The sequence below is a fragment of the Spermophilus citellus genome (genome assembly GCF_964194105.1).
Source record: "Spermophilus citellus genome assembly, chromosome: 1".
Lineage (NCBI taxonomy): Eukaryota > Metazoa > Chordata > Mammalia > Rodentia > Sciuridae > Spermophilus > Spermophilus citellus.
Window position 1 is genome coordinate 117067963 of NC_138182.1, and position 25737 is coordinate 117093699.

At 39.4% G+C, this 25737-nt stretch overlaps 2 pseudogenes across 2 annotated transcripts in view; one reads left to right on the forward strand and one right to left on the reverse strand.

Annotated features, from left to right (window-relative positions):
• LOC308647923 (olfactory receptor 2T3-like) overlaps nucleotides 1-25737 on the forward strand; it is a 668743-nt pseudogene that overhangs the window by 78922 nt on the left and 564084 nt on the right. The gene's annotated exons all lie outside the window — the stretch shown is intronic.
• On the reverse strand, nucleotides 4900-5830 carry LOC308652305 (olfactory receptor 2L13-like; annotated as a pseudogene). The gene has a single exon. The product of its transcript is annotated as an olfactory receptor 2L13-like (transcript).

Here is a 25737-nt window from a genome sequence, read left to right on the forward strand (position 1 = left end):
GTGCCTTAGAGAAGATGTTTTTTATATTGCCTATTTGGGTTCTAAATGTCTCTTGTGTTTGAATTTCTACCTCGTTCTTAAGATTTATAAATTTTAAAATCTTATTTCATTAAGAAATTTATGCAATCATTTTGTTTGTATTTCGGGGTATCCTTCTCTGTATTTCTCAAATTTCATCTCTAATATTATCTTAATGTTGAACATTTTGTCCCTGGTCTCTTAACATATTTTCTTCATTTTCAACTTTATTTTCAAGTTTATATGCTTTGTCTTAAAGGCCTGAGAATCTGTCTTCAGTGTGGTTTAATCTACTAGTGATGCTTTCAACAGAATTCAGTAATCCCAGCAACAGCCAGGATCCCTGCATCCTGAACTCCTACACACCAGAGAATCAGGCAACAGACATTATCTGCAACTTCTGAGCAGCCACCTTTAGTGACAAATTAGAAGTAGCTGGTGGGAAGTTCATGGCAACCAGGGGAGTGGCCCATGTGTCCCAGCACCTCCTGGGATACCCAAAGCCAAAGAATGATGGACATCTCCTAAAGGTCCCAAATACTGAAGAAAGCCCAATCAAAACTCAAGAATTTTCTTCATTTGGGCACAGTTTATTATAAATAGCTCTAACAGTGATTGTGAACAGCTCAACTTGGATTATGTATATATCAGTTTTCATTTTCATTTGGTGATTGTTGACTTGATAGCCAACATTGTGTCCTCAATCCTTTTGATTGTGGTTCTTCTATTTTTAATTTTGAGTTAGGGTTTGAATCTCAGGGTGCTAACCACAGAGCCACATCCTCACATCCTCAGCACTGCTTTTTTTTTTTTTTTTTTGAGACTAGGTCTTCTATGTTGCTCAGGGTTTCACTAAGTTGTTGACCCTGGCTTTGAACTTGCAATCCTCCTTCCTAAGTCTCCCAGGCTGCTGGGATTACAGATGTGCCCAGATCTCTTATAATATTTAAATCTTTAATTGGAATCATCCTCTGTGTGTGTGTGTGTTTTCCTAGATCAGGTTCACATACATTCTTCTTACCTTTCTTTTCCTCTTACAATCACCCGCTACTGTCTCAAATTCCCTTAGTCATCTTTTTCTTCTTTTTTACCTTGGTATGTACTATTCTTAAATACCTTTTATTTCTTTTTATTTTCTTCTTTTGACCTGTTTTTTTCTCTTCCCATTTTTAGTTCCTATATTAAGTTATATCAATTTTACTATATTTAATAACTAACTTTTTAACATATTCCATCACTGTATCACAAGTTCATACTTGAACTGGAGAAACTGTGAAGAACAGTATTGACTTTTTTATTTTTCATGCATTTGAATAGTGTCTGGCTATGCTTTGAAGAGATGGTAGTAAATAGGGTTTTGTGGCTTTTGTCAGAGAGGTGCTGATACAGGGAACAGCAAAGGAGATAAAACATGAATATTCAGATATTCACCAAGTACAGGACTTTGAAGAGAAAGATGCTCATAAAATGGTCACTTACATTAGGCTGGGGATGTGGCTCAAGCAGTAGCATGCTTGCTTGGCATGCATGCGGCCCGGGTTCGATCCTCAGCACCACATACAACAAAGATGTTGTGTCTGCCGAAAACTAAAAAATAAATATTAAAATTCTCTCTCTTTAAAAAAAATTAAAATGGTCATTTCCATAAAAGAAGCAGTGATGATTACCTCAAAAAATGGGTAGATGCTCAAACAATTTTAAAAAGCAAGGGAATAACCACCCCATTATAGCCCATAACACTATGACTTCAACAACTGACTACAATGATACCACAGTGGATAAATTGTTGGGGAAAGAATTTAGAAAATTTATAGTTATAATGTGCAGTGAGCTTGAAGAAGAAGTAACAAATGAAATTAGAGAGAAAATTCAGGAACTAAAGACCATTTCAATAAGGTGATAGAGATTCTGAAAAAGAGCCAAACAGAAATCATAGAAATAAGATAAAATGAATCCAATTAAAACTTTAATGAAAAGCATCACCAGTAGATTATACTAATTAAAGGTTGATTTTTCAGGATTTAAAGGCAAAGTTTAAAATCTGAAAGTAAAGTCAAATAGAAAGAAAAGATATTAAGAGATCATGATAAAATCTGGGATAACATCAAGAGAACAAATTTAAGAATAACTGGAATCATTGAAGTCTCTGAAAGAAACTAAAGGAATAAACAATCTTTTCTATGAAATCACATTAGAAAAACTTCCAAATTTTAGGAATGAGATGGAGATCCAAATACAAGAAGCACACAGGACTAAAAATAGGCAAGATTAATTAAGAAAATCCTCTCCAAGTCACATCATGGTAAACACACCTAAGATACAGAGTTTTAAAAGCTGAAAGAGAAAAACAGGAGGTTGTTCACATATCAAATGATCTCTCAACTCAGACTTAAAAAGCCAGGAGGGGTTGGAATAATATATAACAAGCCCTAAAAAAATGTGTACCAATAAAGATTACAACATTCAGTCAAATTATCCTTCAGAATATAAGAAAAAATAAAAATATTCCATGATAAGAAGAAACTGAAAGAGTTCATAATCAGTAAGCCTGTACTACAAAATATATTTAAAAATATATATCATGTAGATTATATAAAAAATGGAAAATTAAAACCAGCATGGGGATAAATTGTAACAGAAGAATTGTCAGTTAAAGTAGAATACAGTTTGAATTATGCATTAAAAAAACTCTATAACAACATTAAAGGTAAATGGTCTAAGCTGTTCAATCAAAAGACATATACTTGCTGATTGAATTAAAAGAAAACAAGACCAAACCATATGCTTTTTGTGAGAGACTCACAATTACAAAGACATCAACAAATGAACATTAAAATAGAGAAAATCTATAACATACAAATGGTAACTTAAAGAAGGAAGAAGTTGGTACTCTTATCTCAGACAAAGTAGAAATCAGGTCAAATTAATCAGAAGACAAAAAGAAGTCACTTTATACTGGTTATAGGAATCATCCAAAATGTATTGTGATTGTGCATATTTATGACCCAAACATTGATTTATCTCCTTATATAAAACAAATGCTTTTCAGTATAAAGAAAGAAGTACCTTTGAAAAAGTAATATTTGGTGATTTGAACACACCCCTCTCACCACTACACAGGTTATCCAGACATGATCTAAGCATAGATTCTTTAGAACTAAAAAGAAAGAAAGAAAGAAAGAAAGAAAGAAAGAAAGAAAGAAAGAAAGAAAGAAAGAAAGAAAGAAAGAAAACAAGAGGGAAAAAAAGAAACAACAATAACAACAACAACAAAACTATTAATCAAACAAACCTAACAGACACCTATAGAATATTTCATCCACTGACAACTGAATTCACTTACTTCTTATCAGTACATAAAACATTCTCTAAAACAGATCATATTTTAGGGCAAAACATGAATCTTAGCAAACCCAATAAAAACTAGATATTTACTTGCATCCTATCAGATCAAAATGGAATACCATTTAAATATCAGAGAAAAACAACCATTCTAACATCTGAAGTATGAATAATACATTTTATCTTAAAGAATTGGTCACAGAAGAAATCAGGGTAGCAATAAAAAATAGGAACAAAAATAGAGATACAACATATAAAAATATCTGGGACAATATAAAGGATGTTCTAAGAGGAAAGATAACAGTACTGAGTTCCTATATTTGAAAAAAATAGAAAGTCATCAAATAAATAATCTAACATTAAACCTCAGATCTCTAGAAAACAAAGAAAGTAGCATCAAAATCAATAGAAGACAAGAAATAGCTAAAATTCTAGCCAAAATCAATTAAATTGAGACTAACACAAACAATACAAAGAAGCAAGGAGACACAGAGTTTTTTCTTTAAAAAGGTAAAGAGATTGATAAATGTTTAGTCAAATGCAAAGAAAGAACTAGATTAACACCATTAGAGATAAAAAAAGCAAACATCACCACAGAAACTACTAAAGACCAGACTATCATCAGACACTATTTGGAATTTTATATTCCAATAAGCTAGAAAATCTCAAACAAACTTGCAAATTCCTAGAGATATATGACCTACCCAAATCACTCCACAAGGATATAGAAAACTTAATCAGAGCAATATAAAGAAATGAAATAGAAGCTACCATTAAAAGATTTCTAATAAAAATCCAGAACAGATGAATTCTTAGCCAAGTTCTACCAGGCCTTTAAATTCTCCTCAAATTATTCTATGAAAGAGAAATGAAGGGAAGACTGCAAAATTAATTCTATGAAGTCAGTGTCACCCTGATACCTAACAACATCACACCAAGGAAAGAAAAATTCAGGCTAATATACTTGATAAATACAGATGTAAAGCTTTTTAATGGAATTTTGACAAACTGCATTAAAAACATTATAACAAGACAGTGTTACCATGAAAGTGTTTCATGTCCCTGGGCTTTTATAACCACAGGCCCCATATTTCTCTGGGACACTTGACAAGTATAGGGTGGACATTGTTATGTGCTATAAGCTCAAAATTCATACAAGACCTTGACAAATTAGAATGAAAAAAAACTAGACAAGAACAGTCATAATATCATCTCAAATATTTCAAATGATAACAAGTTAATATCAGTATAAATATTGTTATGTATATTATAGTAATATATGTGTAACATAAAATATAAATAATGTATAATTAATGTCCACATTGCTAACATAACATAAATAATTATAATATTTCCTAATATAAACATCCATAATGATTGTGGATCTATATAATAACCAACATATCATTTAAACTAATTTTATTTTTAAATGAGTCACTATAAAATTTAATTTGCACAGATGGCTTGCATTATCCTTCTATTAGTCAACACTGCTCTGAAGTTTGCATGGAAAGAAGTGATGCAGAGAAGCAGGAACAGTCATGCTGACTTCTTCCTGGGGGAGAACATCCCACACAGTCTTCTCATGGCCCCCAGGACCTCCTTGTTCTTCAGGCTGTAGATGATGGGATTGAGCATGGGGGTGAGGATGGTGTAGAAGACAGCCAGGTTCTTATCCTCTGCTGAGGAGTGGAGACTCCTGGGCCGGAGATAAGTGTAGACAAAAGGAGCATAGTAAAATGTTACCACAGTTAAATGTGTGGCACACGTGGTGAAGGCCTTTTTTCTTCCCTCTTTTGAGCGCATGTGGAAGACAACAAAAAGGACCCGTCCATAAGAGGCAGTGATCCCAAGGAAAGGGAGGAGGAGAAATATGACTGTGCTCACAAACACCATGTACTCATAATCCCAGGTGACACACGCCAGGGGCAACATGGCAGGGACATCACAGAAGAAATGATTGATGGCCCTGGACCTGCAGTAAGGAAGATGCAGGGCATAGACAGTGTGTGCCAGGGAGTTGATGGAGCCCAGTGTCCAGGACACCAGGATCATCTTCACACACTTCATTTTACTCATGCGAATGGGGTAGTGGAGGGGGTGGCAGATGGCCACAAAGCGGTCATAGGCCATGGAGGCCAGAAGTAAGCCTTCAGAACATGCCATTGTCAGAAAGAAGAAGCTTTGCACACCACATCCCAGGAAGGAGATGCTCTTCTGGCCAGAGAGGAAGTTGTACACCATCTTGGGGACAATGGAGGAGATGTACATCAGGTCCATGAGGGAGAGCTGGCTGAGGAGAAAGTACATGGGGGTGTGGAGCCGCGGGTCCAAGAAGATGAGGGCAGTCATCCCTGAGTTCAACAGGCAAGAACAAACACAGAAATGATCAGGAGCAAGAGAAGTAGGCCTTTGAAGGAAACAACCCCAACAAAATAAAGTCATTTGAAGTTTGGTTCAATGTCTCCATTAAAACCTTCTGCCTTAATTTCCTTGAAAAAAACACCAAAACTAAACAATAAATATGAAATGTAACAGAAAAAGATAATAAGAACTATTGAAATTGTTAGTCTTTGTTCATGAATTCTTTTTCCTTCAAATCTGTAGCCTTTGTGAAACTAATTTTAAAAATCTGAATATTCCTGCTGCAGTTCTCTCTGTATCTTGGCACATCCTGGACACATACGTGGTCTTGGAATACAAAGTCTTTACCAGGCACAGAAAAGGGTAGCTGGAGCCTTCCTGCCTGCTGACTCCTGGCAGGAGCATTCCTAGGACTATGCACCAGGCTCAGCCCCAGAGGAAGCCAGGATCCCGCTTTCCCAGCTCCCCAACTCAGCATCAGGTTCACCACAGACATGGCCTGGGGGGCACAGAAGTGCCCTGTGTGCTTGAGTCTGCATCCTCAGTGACCTCGCCTCCTCCACACCTTTAGTGCCTGCTCTCCCCTCCCCACTGGCACTGCTGCAGCTGAGTAAGCCAGGGTCTTCTCCCAGAGCTGTGCTGCTCACCTCCTAAACTAAAGCTTCTCTGTTGGCCCTAAAATGGGGTGGGGTCACCATCCAAAGCATTGTTCTAACCCTGTGAAGGCATTGTGTGTCCCATAAGATCCACCCAACACTTCTCTTTGTGATCATGCCTAATTCTATATTTCAGGCAGCAGAAAGAACAAGGACCTTTGAGAGGATGTTTATTTCCTTGTCCTGACCTATAGTTCAGTTTCCAGAAAGTACAGGCAGAACATGAATCTGCTGCTGTGCAGTTCAAGTAGGAAAGAATCTTAACTGTGGTACATTTGTGATTTGGAAAAAAAATGTCTCTCTCTCTCTCTCTCTCTCTCTCTCTCTCTCTCTCTCTCTCTCTATATATATATATATATATATATATATATATATATATTTAAATTATTCTCTTTAGTATTAATTTTGTAAATAAAGTAACAAAAATGGGATTTTCGTTACCAAAAGAGAGAAAAAGTAAATAAATAAAAAAAGAGGAAAAAAAACAAGTAAAATTCTTCATCTAGATAAATTTTTCTTACTATTTATGCCCATTTTTATTGGTATTTATACATTTTATTAAAGTATTTTATACTTATTAATTCATTTATTTGGGCATAACCCTAAGAGGTAAGTGTTAAACTATCTCTATTTTATAGATGAAACAACAAAGGCACAGAAAGATTAATTTATGCAAGGTCATATTACTAATAATCAGCAGACCCGGGATGCTAACCAAGTAGTCTAGGGTCAGCTAATCTAAATTCCTCTAAACTGTATTTCGCCTAATGTTAAGGAAATGTTATTCGTAGACAACCCCAATTTTTTATTTGTTTTAATTAGTGATACATGACAGTAGAATAAAAACTGGAAGAACAGGGAAGCAGCAGCAAATGCAAGCTCTATTTTTCTTGCATGTTTTCTAGATTGCTGCTTTGATCATCTGAGGATATCAGAATATCCCTTTTTCACTCTTCCAAAGCCATGCCCCAGAAGTTTTTGTTCTCAGACCAGGTTAACACTGTTGGTACCTCCTGTTCTAGGGCTCAGCCCCTTGGACTGCACAGCTTCTGCTTTTTCCAGCTCTGCAGCCTGCAGAAAGCCCTAATGGACGATCCAGCTTCTGGTTGCATAAGCCAACCTAATAAGTCCTCCTGTTATAACTATACTTCCTGCATATTCTGTTCTTCTAGAGAATACTGACTAATACATTAATTGGCACTGGATGTATTGTAAGGATGAATTTTCTTAATTGGTTTTGTGGGTTCTGGAGAGGCTGTCTAAATTGGTTAGACCTAATGTTAATAAAGTCTCTCCTACTGGTATTATAAAGAGCACTGATAATTCATGGTGTGAACTGTTTAAAGAGATTTGTAAAGTAACTACATTTGATGCTACCAATTCACCACTTTTACAAACATGATGTTTAGTGAATCTTTACATGATAGTTTTGAACAATTCTGGAAAACTAAGAAATATGATGATGTTTGTTGGTGGCTTCTGGTTTCATTGGACAAAGTAACAAAGGAGAATGATGAGCTGAAAAATTTAGTTTCTAAGCTGCCGTCACATATAATTGATCTGAAAGCTACTAAGTGTGTTCTGAAGGAGATTCTTCTCTCTTGTAGTCAAAGGGCTGAGGTTGATGAAAACCAAACACAAACTCTAATTGTGCAATTGGCTGAATTACATGGATGTTTAACTCTCAGCCTCAGAAGGTGTCTGCAGTTAAAGTGAGAGCTCTGCTTGGAAAAAGATGGGATCCTGCAAATTGGGATGGTGATGTATGGGAGGAGACTAAAGTGGCTGGGGTTATTAAACTTCCATATTATAATGAATTTAACTTGCTAGAAATCATTGAGTTACCACCCTTTGCCACAACAGAGGAATCCCTATACACACCTTTGTGGCATTGGCTTCTTCACCCTGGCTGGAGGGAACTAATCCTGCTTTGCTTATGGAATCAGTAAAAACCTTCTGTGACTCAGTTGCTCAGCATGACAATGTTCATACTCCTTAGGACCCACCCTCACCACACACTTTTGCCTCCAGGCCTATAACTAGGTCTAAATTCAAACTGACCTCTAGAAGTGACCTGTCTTGAAAATAGATCAATACCTTGATGAATCTCACTCCTCAACCTTGGCTCAGGGTTGTCTTGTGTCAATACTTACTTGGCCTCTATTGTCCAGGTCTGAGAAACACACTCATAAATAAAAGCAAATCATTGGCCTTAACCCCTAGGTAAAGGGAGACTGGACCCATGGCTTCTCTGCATCTCCATAGAGATCTCTAAGATGTGAAGATGAAGAGGTACATTTACTTGAAAAAGAGTCAAGTAGTTTACCCAGAAAGTGACTCATTTATTGCTGTCCTCTGGACATGGGTTAGCAAGGCAGTGAGATTTGAATGTGAAACCCTCAATCTGGCTGCTGTATTTTATCATGTTTCCTGAGGATGATGTTCAAAATGACAGTTGTAAACCTTTGGTTTCTGATAATGGGGATGATTCCACAGAAAGGCTGCCCCTGTCCTGGATTAGGACATGGTCCCCACAATGTTATTTTAACTTGCCTGTTTACCCAAGATTATTGATATGCTCTGTGAAATACTTGGCACTTCTCAAGTCGGGGGAATCAGTGGCCTGTCTCCACCTGCTGCTCCCCTGACACAAAGGCTAACTTTGACTCAAAGCTCTGCAGCCATGTGATCCTGCAGGAGCCAGAAAGGGGGCACCCTTCCCACACACTTCACATGACTTCTCCTGCAGTATTTCTTAATTCAAGGAGAAATGATGGAGTCTGAATCTCACTTATGCTTTCCCTGCAAGTGAAGTAATGAAGTGGAACCTCCTTTCTCCATGAAAAGTCTTAACAGGGTTTCTCCAGAAATCTTCACCATGGCTGATTTTAGGACTGTCAGCAAAAGAGTCTCTACAAAAGACTGCAATGTAGATAAACTTCCTATTTTCATGTTGCCCTGTTTCCTTGGCCACTGGCTGGGAGGAAATCAGCACTCCAGGTGCTGGTCACCCCCTTACTAGTTTTTCACAAACCCATGTATAGTAGTTTGTAGAACTGTGAAAACAAGGCCTCTGGTCTTGAGCTGGGCTTCACAGAGATGTCTATATTTTTAACATAAGTTACCAAATGGACTCCATGGTAACAACTGGAAGGGGGAGGAAAGAAAGGGGAGAAGCAGCTCTCCCCTTCTCAGATGTTGTTCTTGAAGGGTTAACTTGCCCAAAACAGTAAAAGAAAAAAAGCTGCTTTTATGTGAATTTCTGCAGACTGTGAACTTCTGAGTCCCTCTACTTACATACTGAGTATAAAATTCTGGAACTACCTGAGCTCGTGGTTCAGGGGATTGATTGATTATAGCAAAAGCTGTGCCCTCTGAACCTGGTTGCAGCCAAATAAAACTGTTTCCTGCTATCTTCAGTGCCTTGCCTCATCTGTCCCTACAACAGTAACAGAACAACACCAAAGCTGTAGATGACAGAGTTAATACCATGTTGAACTCTAGCATTAACCAATCATAAAAACTAAATGCTTTTCTCCCTCACCATAATAATAGGAACTGGGGAAGTGCTGTCAGCAATGAGGGATAGGGACATCTGCTCTTTTTATAACCTTCCTGGAATCCAAGGGGGAGGCTGGGTGAAAACTGGCCAACCTGTCTCCTCAGAGCTGGGGGGCTGATTGGAACTCTGTGGGCCACAACTTCATCCTGCTGCTGAGGAAGAGGGTGTGACTGACCTTATGTGAGGAGGGGGTTCTTCCACTTACAGAGCTATGACATGAAGGCCAGGAGACTTCAAGGAAGGGTTGGTTACCATGAGGCCTCCCTCAGAACCCTAGGCCAGCCTCCTCTCCCTCACTATCTAGTGTGCGCCTGCTCTTACCACTCTCTGGTGCCCACATGTGTGCCTATCATGTGGAAAACATCCCATGCATCCAACCCACACAAGTGAAAGAGGCCATAAATCATTTACTTTGGGAAAACAGGAGGCATGGGACTGAAGCCATCCAGTCATCTTACCTAGCCCAAGATAGAAGACAGCCCTGGGAAGAATCTTGTCATTACTACTGTTCTTTTTATTTTTAATATTTTACTTTTTACTTGTAGTTGGACACAATATCTTTATTTTATTTATTTTTATGTGGTGCAGAGGATTGAACCCAGGGTCTCGCACGTGCTAGGCAAGGACTCTACCACTGAGCCACAACCCCAGTCCCAGTATTGTTCTTGTCTGCAGTGTGTGACACAGTGTCCACCCACCAGTGACCCCAGATTTACCTAGACCAAGGCATCCTCCCCTAGGCACATTACCTTTCACTTTAAACCTGGGCAAAAGAGGATGCTGAAAGGATTTCCCTGGATATTTGTCTAGACATGCATCCAGTATGGAAGGAATAGAACCTGAGGTGGGCAGAAGATTTTCAATCCTCTCTTTCCATTGCAAATTCCCCTCTAAAGGAACTCTTGTTTCTAGGCTGTTGGGTCTTCCCTTGCTGCCAGAGGACAGGCAAATGTTACCCCCCAAGCCTTTTGTGGCTCTGATGACTGTGGAAAAATATGGTCGCCCACTAGGGCTAACGCACACCTCTGTGGGTCTCAACTTCCTACTCAGACTCTCCTAGAGGGCCAGAGTCCCAACCTGCATGCACTCAAGCAGCCAGGAAGGAGATCTGGGGCATACCTGGGACCAAGTTCCTCATCACATTTCCTCTTCTGGGCCCCAGGTGCTGATGAAATGTGGGGGTGGGGGACTTACACCAGTCTGGGATTGTCACTGTCCTGGAAATGGGTCTTGCAGTTGTCTGTGTAGAGCCCCAGATTACATCTGCAACCCAGGTGGCCTGGGACCCTGTCCCCAAAGAAGCAGAAGCAGTCTCCAGAACTCAACCTTCTCATGGGAATAAGATGTGGCATGTCTTCCATTCTGTCATTGCTTCTCCACCCATTGTTCTCACGGCATCCCATTCTTCTATGTAGACATGAGGCCATATTTCCAGTCCCAAAGTCAGCTTGTGTTTTCAGTTGACCCTGGAATCATTCATCTTGGTCAAAATGTGAAAGGATGCTTCCATATCCAGGGGAGGCCATGAAGGCAGATCATTAATAAATATTCTGTGAAAACTGCCAGCTTTTGAGTCTACAGGACTCTGTAGAATAATTTAATTCTAAACTCTAATTGAAGTCAAACTAAGGACTTTTTTATTTTATTAGAAAAATATTTTGCTTTGTTCCAGGTGTGGTGGTGATGACTATAATAGCAGCCACTCAGGAGGCTGAGGCAGGAGGATCAAGAGTTCAAAGCCAGTCTCAGCAAAGGTGAGGGGATAAGCAATTCAGTGAGACCGTGTTTCTAAATAAAATGCAAAATAGGGCTGGAGATATGGCAAAGTTGTTGAATGCCCCTGAGTTCAGTCCCAGGCATTCCCCTGCCAAATAAAAAAAAGCCCCCTGTTTCTTCTGATGATCAGAATCACAGCCTCTGGGACAGGAACTCATGTGCTGTTCCTTTGCTAGAAAAAATTTTTTAATACATTTTCTCTCAAAGTCATGTTATTATTGGGTTGGCATTGGGGCAGAGGATGAAACATTCAGTAACACCTTATCCACATGTTTTCATGACTCATAGCTGTTATCTATCAGCAAATTTTGGGTTTTGAAATAGTTTGCCTGATGTTAGGAGAAGTACTATAGCACACCTTAATCATGTTGTGTGCTTGCATGGTGTATGATTCATATCCTTCTGTTTTCAAACTATATATTTGCATCCAGACAGTGACTCCTGTAGATAATATAGAATTGGACCTTGTTTTTATTCTGCCTGATGATCTCTAGCTTTGGATAGTATTCTTTAGTAATTTCACATTTCATTTTACTGTTGATGTAGTTAAAAAATTTATGTCTGCCTTTTTACATTCTTCTATTTTCTTATGTTGTTTTTATTCCTCTATTCCTCTTTACTGTGTGTGTTTGTGTTTTACTGGGGATTGAGCCCAGGGGTGCAGTATAACTGAACTACATTGTCTGTCTCTTTTAAAGTTTTACTTTGAGAGAGGTGGAGGCCAAGATGCTGAGGCTGGCCTAGAATTTTCAATCCTACCAGCATGGTTTGTTCAACCATATCAGGCTACAGCTCTATTTTGTTTTGTTTGCTAATGAAGAATGTCTTTAATGATTTGTTTTCAGTGTTTTTATGTATTGGTCTAGTGATGACTTATCATGTGTGAGAAATATGCTCACTTGTCCAAACCCAAATAATTGCCTTGTTATAGACCTGGGTCTTCTGAGAAACTGAGGCAGAATAAAGATCCCCTTCAAATCTCAATTCTTGCAATCAAGTCAGAAAAATTTCAGACATGTCACCTGGTAATAGGCATGAGCTTATTGAAAGGATAGGAAAAGGGGAAGGGAACACTTTCAAGGGAGAATGTGGTTTCTCTCAGAGAGGAGAAGGACACTGTGCTTCTCCTGCACTCCAGTTTTATTGTGTTATGGGCCAGGCTCTATGGGCAGTGACCAATTAGGTTCCACTTTACCTGAGACTCCATATCATGTAAGAAATGCTTCTCCCATGGAAAAGCCCCACCTCTGTACTCATTAATAGTTACCTAGCATAGCACACTTGGCAACACAAAATAACAATTCTTATACAAAGTAAAATTGTTCTCTTTTGTTCCATTTTTATTGGGTAAGATACCTTGTCAGATTGATTGTCTGGACATCAGTAAATATTTTCTAATGTGTACTGTACTAGGGTCATTTTGACCCACTTCCTTCTGCTTGCTTGCTGCTATGCCAACCTGGAAAGTCCAGGGGGAAATGCCAATGTACCCATTGCATCATCTTGCTAACTGCCCAATCCAGTTTCTGTACCCCTGCTTGCAGCTATGTCAACCCAGATGTGATTTTTGCCTTTAAATATCCTAAAATGCTCAGGCTCAGGGCTGTTCTTTGCAGAGACAGTTATGGGTCCTGTGGGGAGCAGTTGCTGGCCGGCCAGCTAAATAAAAACTCCTCAATTTGTACAAAACTGGTGTGTTTTCTGAGTGACTGACCCCACAACAATTTGTATCCCAGAGAAGTTTCCAGAGAGGCCTGTGCAGGTCCATCCACTTGACTTTTGGCTGACTGTAGGGTGACATCAGATTTTGAAGTCGCCACTGTCATGGCAACTCTATGTCACCTTGGCCCATGCCGAGTGGTTTTAATTGGATTTCTTAAAAAAAAAAAATTATCCTTATCTTCCAAAATCTTGCCTTTGAAAAGGGTCACAAAAGTCTCTCCCTGAAAAGTAATTTGGGTTCCTCTAAGGGTGTTTCCTGACTGTATTTCTTCTGCAGATAATAGGTTGTTTGCTGAGAATGTGACATCACCTGTCCATGTAGGTTGGGCAGGGTTGCAGGTAAATTGCTTTTTGGCAAAGAAAGCATGTGGGGATCAGCACAGTGGGCCCATTTTATAGAATTATTCTCTTTACATTTTGTTCCCACTATTGACTTCAATCTTTACCCTAAAAGACTAAGAGACAAAGGTACAGAGAAAGCACAGCTTTACTGATGGTCTCACAAGATGGAATGCCTGGGGAAGCAGGCACACCCAGAGCCATTATGATCAGCATTTTATCCTCAGGTGCACAAGGTCCCCTCTACCTAACCCAGTTTCTCATTGGCTAAGTAACATTGGGTGTTCATTTTCCGGATCATCACCTGGGTTCTACTGTCTCCCATTGGGTCATTTAAAGGAATGTGTTGCCAGGCACAGTCACACATACTTGCAACCATAGTGTCTTGGGAGGCTGAAGCAGGAGGATTGCAATTTCAAGTCTCTGCAACTTAGTAATGTCCTAAGCAACTTAGCAAGACCCTGTCTCAAAATAAAATAAAACTAGAAAGAACTGAAAATTTGGCTCAGTGGTTAAACCCCCTTCAGTTAAATCCCCGGTATCAAAAAAAATTACATTTATGTATTTAAAGAAATATACCGTTAGTTGTCCCCACTTTCCTTTGTTATCTTGCAGCAGGAAAGTCTTTGTATATTGAGTGCATCTTGGCATGTACAGAGTTTTTACTTCTCCTAAACTAAAAGATATTTCTGTCTCTGTTGGTCAGGTTGATCCCTTCCCCTACCTCCTGTGGGTCAAGTGTAGTTCAGGTGCATGAACTCTGTATCTGCCACATGCAGAGGCTGTGGTGCTGTTTGGTAGCCTCCAATTATGCTCTGTTTCTGTTTCCCATCAGGCTGCCTTTCCTACATCCCAATTTTACATTTAAGGCTAAATACTATATTCTGGAAATTGATCCTTGGACTTTTTATTTCTCACACCATGTATATCTCATCAGAATCATCTACACATTCATACTAACAATTCCAGATAAAGAGAAACATTATCCTACATAGCTCTATATCCTCCTACACATATAGCTTATATACACATATAGCATATATACACATATAGTATATCCCTTTTCTACATTCCGTTTTTGCATATTATTATTTTATATATCATACCTATAAAATTATAGATTAAACAGCAATTGGCTGGGATAGTTTTAGCATTATGTAAAACTATGTCTTTTGAGGACATTAAAGGGAGAGAAATGATATAATTAGAATTTTTTTCTTTTCTTTTTTTTTTTTTTTTGATATGGGGGATTGAACTCAGGCTTACTGATCATGGAGCCACATCCTCAATGTTATTTTGTATTTTATTAAGACATTGGTTCTCACTAAGTTGTTTAGTGCCTTTCTTTTGCTGATGCTGGCTTTGAACTAGCAATTCTCCTGCCTCAGCCTCTGGAGCCACTGGGATTACAGGAGTGTGTCATCATGCCCAGCCTAATCTTTTTTTGTCATTTTCTTTATTTAATTAATAATAGATTGAAGTCACCATCTGGAGTTATATTCTAAAACCCATTACATTTATGCACCCTCCCACCTTCTTTGTACTACAATAAAATGGGGACTGGGGATGTGGCCCCTGCCATGGATTCAATCCCTAGAATAGAAGAGAGAAAAAGACAAAACAAACCTACAACAACAACAACAACAAAAACCACCTGGAGTTCAGCTTTCAGCCTTGGACAGGTGCGTGGCTGCTTTTCCACACTTGGGGAGATACAATCTTTATACATTAGCCCCCCCCCCCCCTTGTTCATGGGCGATTTTGTTAGGTAGCATGAATTAGGGCCAGAATGCAGGATGTGGAAGACTTCACAAAGTTCAAGTTTACAGTAAAGCAGAAAACTTTATTTACTTTCCAGGAAGGGGTAGATACCACAGGCCTTATCTGCCCCAATTGTGTTTTTATATGCAGGCTCTATGAGCAGAGCTGAGCAGGGTTTTTGTTTCTTTCTGGTTTGACTATCAGTTGAAACCCAGGAAGCTGAGAACACTGGGTCAGCATCTGGGGGTATGTTGCTTTCCAAGCAGGAGCAGGTGGGCTTGTGGAGTTTTTTTAAAAATGTAGGTGTCTCTGAATGATTGACATGGGAAGAACACATGAGAGGGGGACTCCTCCTGAGACACAAAGTGAGGTCAGTCTGTGCAATGGAGTGCTGGGTGTCAAGGGGAAAAATGAGCATGAGCTCACAGACATGTTTAGGATCCATAGATCCATGGATCCCCAAAGCCACAGATAACAGCAAACCTTACATAGAGTATTTCCTATACATACCTTCCTATGATCACTCTTTCTATAAAACCTCAGAGTCCTTGTCAGCCCCTGAAGACAGGGCTAAGGACAGGGTTCCTTTGTCTTCTTGGTGTAGCTGCACTAGTTAAAGTTACTTTCTTGCTTTTCATCATGACCTTTTCTATTTGGTTTTGGGGTAAACAGCTGACCTGACCTGTGGGATCGCCAGAGACAGGCCACTGCCTAGGACTCCTCTAACAGTAGAATGTAGAACATGTACACTAAGCACAGACACCCAATTTATTTCCACTGCACATTGCTGCCTTACAGGAGAGCCTCCTTCCCCCACCCATCTTCTGCTGGGAATGGGACACTGAGCCAAGGCACCAACACCAATTGCTTCCTTTCATAGCTCAGGCTCTAAAGAGCAGTGGCAGGAGGTGATGAGAATTATTAAAGTAATTGCCAAACTATTTGCATTTTTAGATATCATATATGTGTGACAAAAGTTTCAATTTTGTTTTGACTGTGTCTTGTTAAGTTGCCTGAGGTCGCACCAGCTTATAAGATTTTATATATATGTATGTATGTGTGTGTGTGTATATATATATATATATATATATATATATATATATATATTTTTTTTTTTTTTTTTTTTTTTTGAGGTACTGCGGAACAATCCCAGTGGGGTCGACCTCTGAGCCGGGTCCCCAACCGTTTTTACTTTATTTCAAGACAGGGTCTCACTGTTTGCCGAAGCTGATGTGAACTTGGGCTCCTCCTGTCTCAGATTCCCCAGGAACTGTTGTTGTCATTGCTGTTCCTTTCCCTGGTGAGGTTACAACCTAGGGCCTCACCCGTGCTAGGAAAGCCTCTCCCTAGAGCCACAGCCCAGGCCCAGAGGTCACCTTCTGTGCCGGGTTCCCAGTAAAGGCTTCTTTCAGGAATTGGTTCCCAGAACAGCAAAGAGGCCCCGCCTGAAACAGGGCGGGGGCCAAGGATCTGTCCCTCTAGCCTATGTTTGCCAGTGATTGGGTAATGTTATCTGTCACTCACGATGCGAAGCCGCGCCTGGAGGCGGCCAGGTGGAACTGTCCAATCAGATGCGCCGACGGCGGGGGAGGGCGGGCTTCCGCGGCTTGGCGGGCTTTCGCGGTCTGATAGCCTTTTCTTCCTCAGCAATTCCGCTCCTGCTTTTCAGAGCCCGTAGTCCTCGGCTCGCAAGACTCAGGTGACTGCGCAGCCTGTGTACCGCGCTAGTTTGTGTGCCCGAAGGTCCCTCGGGAGGACATCATGTCCCTACGGAAAGCAGAAATGGCAAGTTAGCGACCAGGGCTGACGGCACCGGTCAGCGCCTGCCTTGAGGCCCGGAGTGCCGGTGAGCTGCGGAGCGTGGCAGAGTCGGTCCTTGCTGGTGGCCCCGGTCTCTGTCCCCTGGTCCCGCGGGTTAGGCTGAGGGGCAGGTTCTTGAAGTCAGAAGCAGGAGTGCAGCCTTCTCCCCTCTGGCAGGTAGCCCTAGCCGCGGTCCCCTGGGCCTGAGGGCCGGGCTCTGTGGCTAGTCCCTGAGGTCAACTGCGGACGTGCAGTTCCCGCTTGTGGCCCTGGGCCCTGGGCCGTGGCTCCGAGTGTTGAGTGGGCGGCTGGGGTCGCTGCTTGCCCTCCCCTCCCTGCCGGCTGTCTGCTCCTACTCTTCCACATGTGTCCCAAGTAGGACCTCAGATCGCTTTCCTTCCCCTACTTAGGCTGTGGGTGCTGAAACTGCACTTGCCCTCTGCGTTCTGAAGCGCCATTTGCTCTACAGCTTTGTCAAATAGCCATTCTTCCTACTGTGTTTCCAAACGGACACATCTATCTAGAAATTTTCATTTTTCCCCTCGTGAAATATTGCAAAGCATCTATCTATCTATCTATCTATCTATCTATCTATCTATCTATCTATCCAACGGACACATCTATCTAGAAATTTTCATTTTTCCCCTCGTGAAATATTGCAAAGCATCTATCTATCTATCTATCTATCTATCTATCTACCTACCTACCTACCTACCTACCTATCTATCTATATTGGGAGCAAAACTAGGGAAGCTTTGTCAGTGACATCCCAGCCCCCCCTCCCCGTTGTTTTTTTTATTTATTTATTTTTTATTTAGAGATCTTCTCCCAGGTATTTTGGATGCTAGCCCCCAAAATGTGATCCTCCTGCTTCAGCCTTCAGAGTCCCTGGGATTACAGCCTGTGCCACTATTCCTGGCAAGAATAACACTTTGAAAGCATTTGTTTTCTGTTATAGAATATTATACTTGAGGGGAAAGAATAATCACCTGACACAAACTGTGTTTGGGTAAAGTAAGTGTTTTAAATGAAATAAGGGAGATTGTATTGGTACTAGGAATATTGAATCTTGGGGTACATCACCAGCCCTTTTTGTTTGTTCCTTTTTTGTTTTGTTTTTTTGTCATAAATTATTTATTTTACTTTGTTTTTATTAGTTACACATGACAGGAGAATGAATGCATTTTTGACACATCATACATAAATAGAGTGTAACTTTCCTTTTTTTGGTTGTACATGATGTAAATTCACACTGGTTGTGTAGTCATATATGCACATAGGATAATAATATCTAGTTCATTCTACTGTCCTTCATCCCCAGCCCTTTTAAACTTTATTTTTAGACAGGATCTGGGTATGTTGCCCAGCCTAGCCTGGAACTTGTGATCCTCCTGCATCAGCTTCTCAAGCTGTTGGGATTAAAGGAATTGGCCACCCCACCTGAGGAAAATAGTTTATTTTGGTTAAAATATTAATGATGATAGTGAAACACATGAATTCATCTCATCCTGAATGATGTATGTGTCCCACCCTGGAAGAGATTCATATATATATATATATATATATATATATATATATATATATATATATCCCCAATCCCCTCTATAATTCTTTTTTTTTTTTTTTTAATTTTGATTCATGGTATTGCCAGCTTGCTTAGGGTCTCACTAAGTTGCTGAAGCTGGCATTGAACTTGAAAGCCTTGTGCCTCAGCCTCCTGAATCTGGGTGTTTTTGAAAACTCATTTCTAAAAGACACTTTTCCTGCAGCATTCTTTATCAGATTTTAGGTGATGGTTGACTGAATAAACAATAATCTGCTGTTTTTCCAGTTGCAGGCTGTTTGTTTACTTAAATCCTTTTATGGAATGTCTGCTAATTTTTTCACAGTGATTGTTTCTAACTTAGAAGAGTGAAGGTTGTTTTGAACATTAAGATAATCCTGTGATGATTTTAGTACAAAACACAGAAACTTGGATGAGATCTGCTTTGTGCATTGTGTAGCCAGTGACCAGGGTCTCACACTGGGATGTGAGGCCGCTGTCCTACATAAGAGAGGGACCGTCTGAAAGGGGAGTGAAGGCCACACCATGCTTGCTATTCTCCACTGTTCTTCATGACTGCTTCATGTGGCTGTGGTGAACATTTCAGGGCTTTTGGTCATGGATGATGTTCTTGTTCTGATGGTTCTGCTTGTGTTTCCACTTTTCTCTGGAGGGCAAGCTTGAGGAGCACTCCCACTCCCTGGAGCCATCGTCATCTTGGATGTAAATGACTTTTCTTCTTCAAAGATCAGTTGATGTATTTGTGTGAGTGTATTTTGGGGGCTCTATTCTGTTGTATTTTATGGCAGTACCAGGATGGTTCCAGGCTTTCAGTTCTGTTCTATTTCATTGCAGTAGTCTGATGGTTCCAGACTCTATTCTGTCATTTTGGTGTATGTTGATCTTTTTTTTTTTTTTTTTAGTGCTTATGATTTTTATAGAATTGTGTAGCTTATGGCAGTACTTTGATGGTTCCAGAATCCCTGTTGTGTCATTTTGGTGTGTTTATCTTTTTCCTTACTGCTCATCATTTTTGTAGAATTGTTTAGCTTATTCTATAAAACTAAATTTCCACTGGGTGCAGTGGTGCATGCACGTAGTCCCAGAAGCTGGGGACACTGATGCAAGAGGATCACAAGTTTAAATGCTAGCCTCAGCCACTTTCGAGACCCTGAGCAACTTAGTGAGTACTGTCTCAGACCAACAAATGTGCTGGGGGTGTGGCTCAGTGGGTAAGTGCCCTTGGTTCAATCCCACCTTTTTTTTTTAATTTGCCCCATAATAAATAAATAAATAAATAAATAAGCGAGCAAGCAAGCAAGCAAACAAATAAATAAATAAAACTAAATTTCTTTTAAGCTTTTCAAAAGTGTTAGTCTTTCACATTTGAATGTATAATAAATGGACTTTTGTCTACAGAATAGAGGGATGGAATGCCTTTTGCCACCTAGATTCCAGTTTGCCTACAGCATCATTGTGATTTCTCTCCATGACATCTGCTGTCACTCATCTTTCCATTCTGTGAAGGCCAGCTCACGATGGCTTTCTCATGGTCCCTTTCTTTTTTTTCTTTCTTTTTTTTTTTTGAGAGAGAGTGTGAGGAGAGAGAGAGAGAGAGTGTGAGGAGAAAGAGAGAGAGAGAGAGAGAATTTTAATATTTATTTTTTAGTTTTTGGCGGACACAACATTTTTGTTTGTATGTGGTGCTGAGGATCGAACCCGGGCCGCATGCATGCCAGGCAAGCGCGCTACCGCTTGAGCCACATCTCCAGCCCCTCATGGTCCCTTTCTAATCTCTGCTGATACTGTGGTGCTCAGAAAATCACATGTTTTAAGTCCTTGAGTATGGATGTATGTCAGTGGTAGGGGCACCTTCTGGTAGGTGATATTTTAGGCTGTTCCATCACTGTGCAGACACCATAGTGTGCTTACGTTGTACTTGTGGTGGCCTGTTTCACACCCAAACTGTGTTGGATAGGTGAGGATTTGGGGCTGCAAACCTGCTGATTTACCTCACCCTGGAAGTGCTCCCATGTTTGGTTTATTTATACCAGCATCATTACAGGCATGAGGAATCTCTTTCACAAAGACAACCATTGCACATGTGGCCTATCTTTGTTCAAAGTGCCCTTGAGCAGAACATGGCTGTGTGGCACGTGACTGTACCTTGTGCTAGTGAACTGGCTACTGTTCAGAAGAGATTGACAATCATTTGTCATTCATTATTGCTATGAAAATTAGAAAAGTAGTTTCTGCTGTTTATTAAGAAGACTGTTTTTGAGACTTTTATAAAACTTTGTAAGGGTGTTATTTGGACAAGGTGATATCTTGGGGTGATTGAGTTATTTCTAAGACACGTGCTATCTTTCCACTTACCCCATTCTGCTTTGACAGTAACCACAATAAATTATTAAATTGTTGTGTTTATTAATCATTGTTCTTCTTTACTAGTTGGCTAAAGTGGTTCTGGAGTAAAGTGCCTGCAAATTGTAGTTATTCTCTTGGTGTAATCACACAGGATGAACTCAGTCCCCAGTTAACACATTGTGACCACCTGTGTGAAAGATTTTCTAAATGTTTTCTGAGAGAAGCTCCTTAGTGACCCCACACCAAGAATTTTTGCATGGGGGCTGAATATAGGCACTTTTTAAAGGAAGAAACAATAGACTTTAAGAAGGAAACAGTAGATCAGTAAATACCATGTTGCTTACATTAACTGTGTAGGCACATTGAACCACTGTGGTTGGCAGGATCTGTCCCAAATGCTGAGTTTCCTGATTGTAGCAATTTCCTACTCAGTCAACTTTCTTTCTAAGTATAAGTAATATCGGGGGTGATAATATCTGCTAATTGTTAGAATGTGTGTTGGAGGTGCAACCAACAAAGAAGTTAGGAGTGATGCGGGAGCTTGTCTTTCTTACTGTGAACTCATCAAAGGAAGACTGTAAAACACTACTGTTTTCCTTTTGAGTGACCCAATTCCAGTGTTGGAATAACTGAGGAATTGAGTGCAGTAAAGATTTGGTGGACCAAATCATGGAGTTGATCTCGAGTCCAGAGAATCATTAAACATCATGCCTCTTGAATATTGATTCCTCATGCTGTCAATCTCTCCTGGCCTCCACCATATATTTGTGGGCTATTTTAGATCTCAGTGACCCTTGAAGATGTGGCTGTGAACTTCAACCAGGAGGAGTGGGCTTTGATGGATCTATCCCAGAAGAAACTTTACAGAGATGTGATGCAGGAATTCCTTAGAAACCTGGCTTCTATAGGGAATAATGATGTTTCTTTATTTAATCAAATAAAGAACTAGTGTTTATTTTGGTCATTTATGTGGAACACGAAAAGGAAATCATTTGGTGGATTATTGCAGCATAAAAGACACCTGGAATTTGTGAAAGCATTTCTAGTTCCTAAGAAGTCATAATGATTGTTCTGGATTGTCGTTCTAGCAGAATAAAAAAAAAGGAGAAGACAAGAACATTGAAGATCAGATTGAAAATTCTGGGAGCAATCTAAAGTAATCGTACTCAGAAAAGGAAGCAATGTCCTTAAGGGAATCTAAGAGTGTCATATTTTTAAAACAAACCAACTTAAGGAATATGCACAACTTGAAATAAATTTATTCTTATAAGATTTTTTTTAACTGGAAATATATACTTAACTGTGACAGATATTCAGTCTTCTCAAGTACTTGACATGCAGAAAGTATATGAAACTGCTTGGGTGAATATCACTATTTGGATAATAGCCATAGGGAAGCTGTGTTGCAAAGGATTGTTTCCTTTGAATCTCTATTTTCAGGCAATTTGAACAAGTCAGAAAATCTCACCTTTACCTGATGTTGGTAGTAATGTAAGCTGAAGACCCATGAATAAATACAAAACCATGAATGAATCAAATATTGATAATGTGCCAGTCATTATTCCAAGAAGTCTCATGGTAAACTTCAAAGGTAAAGAAGATAATGTGGGAAAACTTTCAGTGAGATTCTTAACCTGACAAAGATAAATTTATTAGCATAAATCCATGTGACTGAATTATGTATGCAAAAGACTTCATATGTCCTTCACTCCTTCATAGGCAAATTACATCTCACTCTGAGCAGAAAAGCTACAAGCATGAGGAATGTAAAGAGAACCCACATGATTTTAAACAGTATAGGAAATCTCTGGTTTCTTTCAAAAGTGTTCATACACAATGTGGTAAAGCCTTTTCTTCTCTCACAAATGTTCAAAGACACGTGATTACACATGGTGGAGATAAACCTTTTCAGTGTAAGGTATGTGGGTAGGTTTTCATTTTCATTCTTTATTTAGAAGACCTCATTCTGGAGAGAAACCTTATGAATGTAAACAAGGTAGTCAAACCCCCCCCCTTTTTTTACTCAAAAGTCTTCAAATCACATGATTAAGCACACTGAGAATGGAAGTTTTAAATGTAAGTTATGTGGGAAAGGCTTTGGTTACACCAGTTTGTTTAGAATACATCAGAGAACTCATCCTGGAAAGGAGCTCTATGAATGTAAACAATGTGGGAAATCCATCACTAGTTCCAGTCACCTTGGAGTACATGGAAGAATGCATACTGGAGAGAAGCCCTATGAATGTAAACAATGTGGTAAAGCCTATAACACTTCCTCTTCAAATATATGAACAAATTCATACTGGAGAGAAGCCCTATAAATGTAAGCAATGTGGCAAAGCCTTCACTCGTTCCTCTACCCTTCACTTACATGAACAATCTCATACTGGAGAGAAGCCCTATGTTGGTAAACAATGTGGAAAAGCCTTTGTTTCATCCAGTGAACTTCACTCACATGAATGAACTCATACTGCAGAGAAATCATACTAATAGAAACAATTGGCAAAGTCTTCTGTTATTACTTTTTCACTTATAAACATGTAGAAAGTTTTCTGGGAAAAAAATTCTTTGAATTTAAAATGTAGTAAATTAATATTCCTTGTCAACTTTAAAGACAAGAAAGGGCTCAAACTGCTGAAAAAAAATATATATGTATATATATATATATATATATATATATATATATATATATATATATAGTCCCTGGGAGTTAGTCTGGTGGTGCTCTACCCCTGAGCTACATTCCCAGTTCTTTTTTCTTTTTTATTTGGATACACGGGCTTGCTGAGTTCCTTAGGTTTTACTAAGGAACTGAGGGAGGCCTCAAACTTACGATCCTTCAGCCTCAGCCTCCTGAGTCTCTGAGATTAGAGGTGTACACAACCATGTCTGACTGAATAACTTTTTAAATAATATGAAAAATATGGCAATTCATTCCACTTCTCTAGTTGTCTTCAAAGCTATTTCACTCACAATTGAAAAGAAACCCCCTAAATGTTTGCTGTTACATTTTCCTGCTCTTATATGAAAATATTCATGGACAGAAGCCCTGTGAATGTGAGAAATGTGGGAAACGTTCCAGTTTTCCCCACTTCTTCTATGGACTAGGAAGATTCCTGGGAAGGGATATAAATCCCCCAAAGATAATCTTAACATAACCCTTTTTACGTTAAACTTTTAAAATTTGGATTCATCAGGTCTTAGTACTGCAGAAAGGCACATGTGTCCAAAAAAAATGTACATAAGCCAAAAGTACTTTGGAAGGATATTCTAACTGGACAATGGAAAGGTCCTGACCCAGTGATTGTCTGGAGTGGGGGTCTGTTTGTGTGTTTCCACAGGGAGAACAGCAGCGGATTTGGATTCCAGAGAGACTAACTAAAGCAATGTCTACAGACCAAAAAGAAGATGATCCAGCTCAAAATCCATAACACTTGATATTCAGAACCTCAGTTTAGCTATTCTTAAGTCGGTGATAGTGGTTTTCCTACACCTTGAGGCTAATGAGCACCATTAAGGCTTATTTCAAATGTGAAAAACCTTGAGGCTTACTTGAGGGAATACCTTCAAACCCATATGCAAGTTACAAAAAGAATTTTTCTATTTTATTTTTTGAGCTCATACAGACCTAGGTTAATGTTTTTCTGATCAGCTTTATTTTTTTTTTTAATAAACTGTGCAGTTTTTAAACATTGCAATGGATATTTCACCTGTGAAAAGCTACAAGGCCTTTACTGTTGTAGTATGTGTGCACACTTGTGTTATGTGTTATATGTCTGTATGTGCGTATGTCCATATATTAGGAGCGCTCATGAAAAAATGGATCCAAATATTTTTATTCACGTGATTTAAACAGTTTAAATTGGGTATTGTTTTTAAAAGTGAACAAATAAGGAGGTTAACAGATCTGTTTATTTACTTTCACCTTTCCTTTTCATTATATTTGATAATTCTGTTCAGGATAATGTAAATAATTTCCAGTATTACTGAAAAACCAAATGAGACTTCGGAATTACAGCTGCCATCATCACAACTGTTGCTGTTTCTGCTGCTGCTACTACAGCTTCTGCGATGGCTGTCACACAAACTGTACAAATTATTGCATTAATATTTACTTCAAGAAGAAATAGACATATTAATGGATTCCTCTGCTTTAAGCTGCTTGCAAAACTTACCTGGACTATGTATCATTTATATGCATTATGAACTGATACAACAAATTGTAATTAGTACCAAGGTAACTTTGCTGATGGTGTCATCGGTGGTACAATTTTTCCATAAGGAGCTGTTGATTGGCTTGGTATCGTGGCATTTTGTATCCTCCCCCTTCTGCTTGTAGCAGGTTATCCACAAGTATGGCTGAGTGTGTTGGGCCGGTAGTCAAAGACGGGTAAGATCCAATTACAATGGTACCAACCTAAGACAGGAGGCTGACGATTTGAAGTCAGACCATCCAATGATGGGTAAGGACCATATGTAGTATTGGA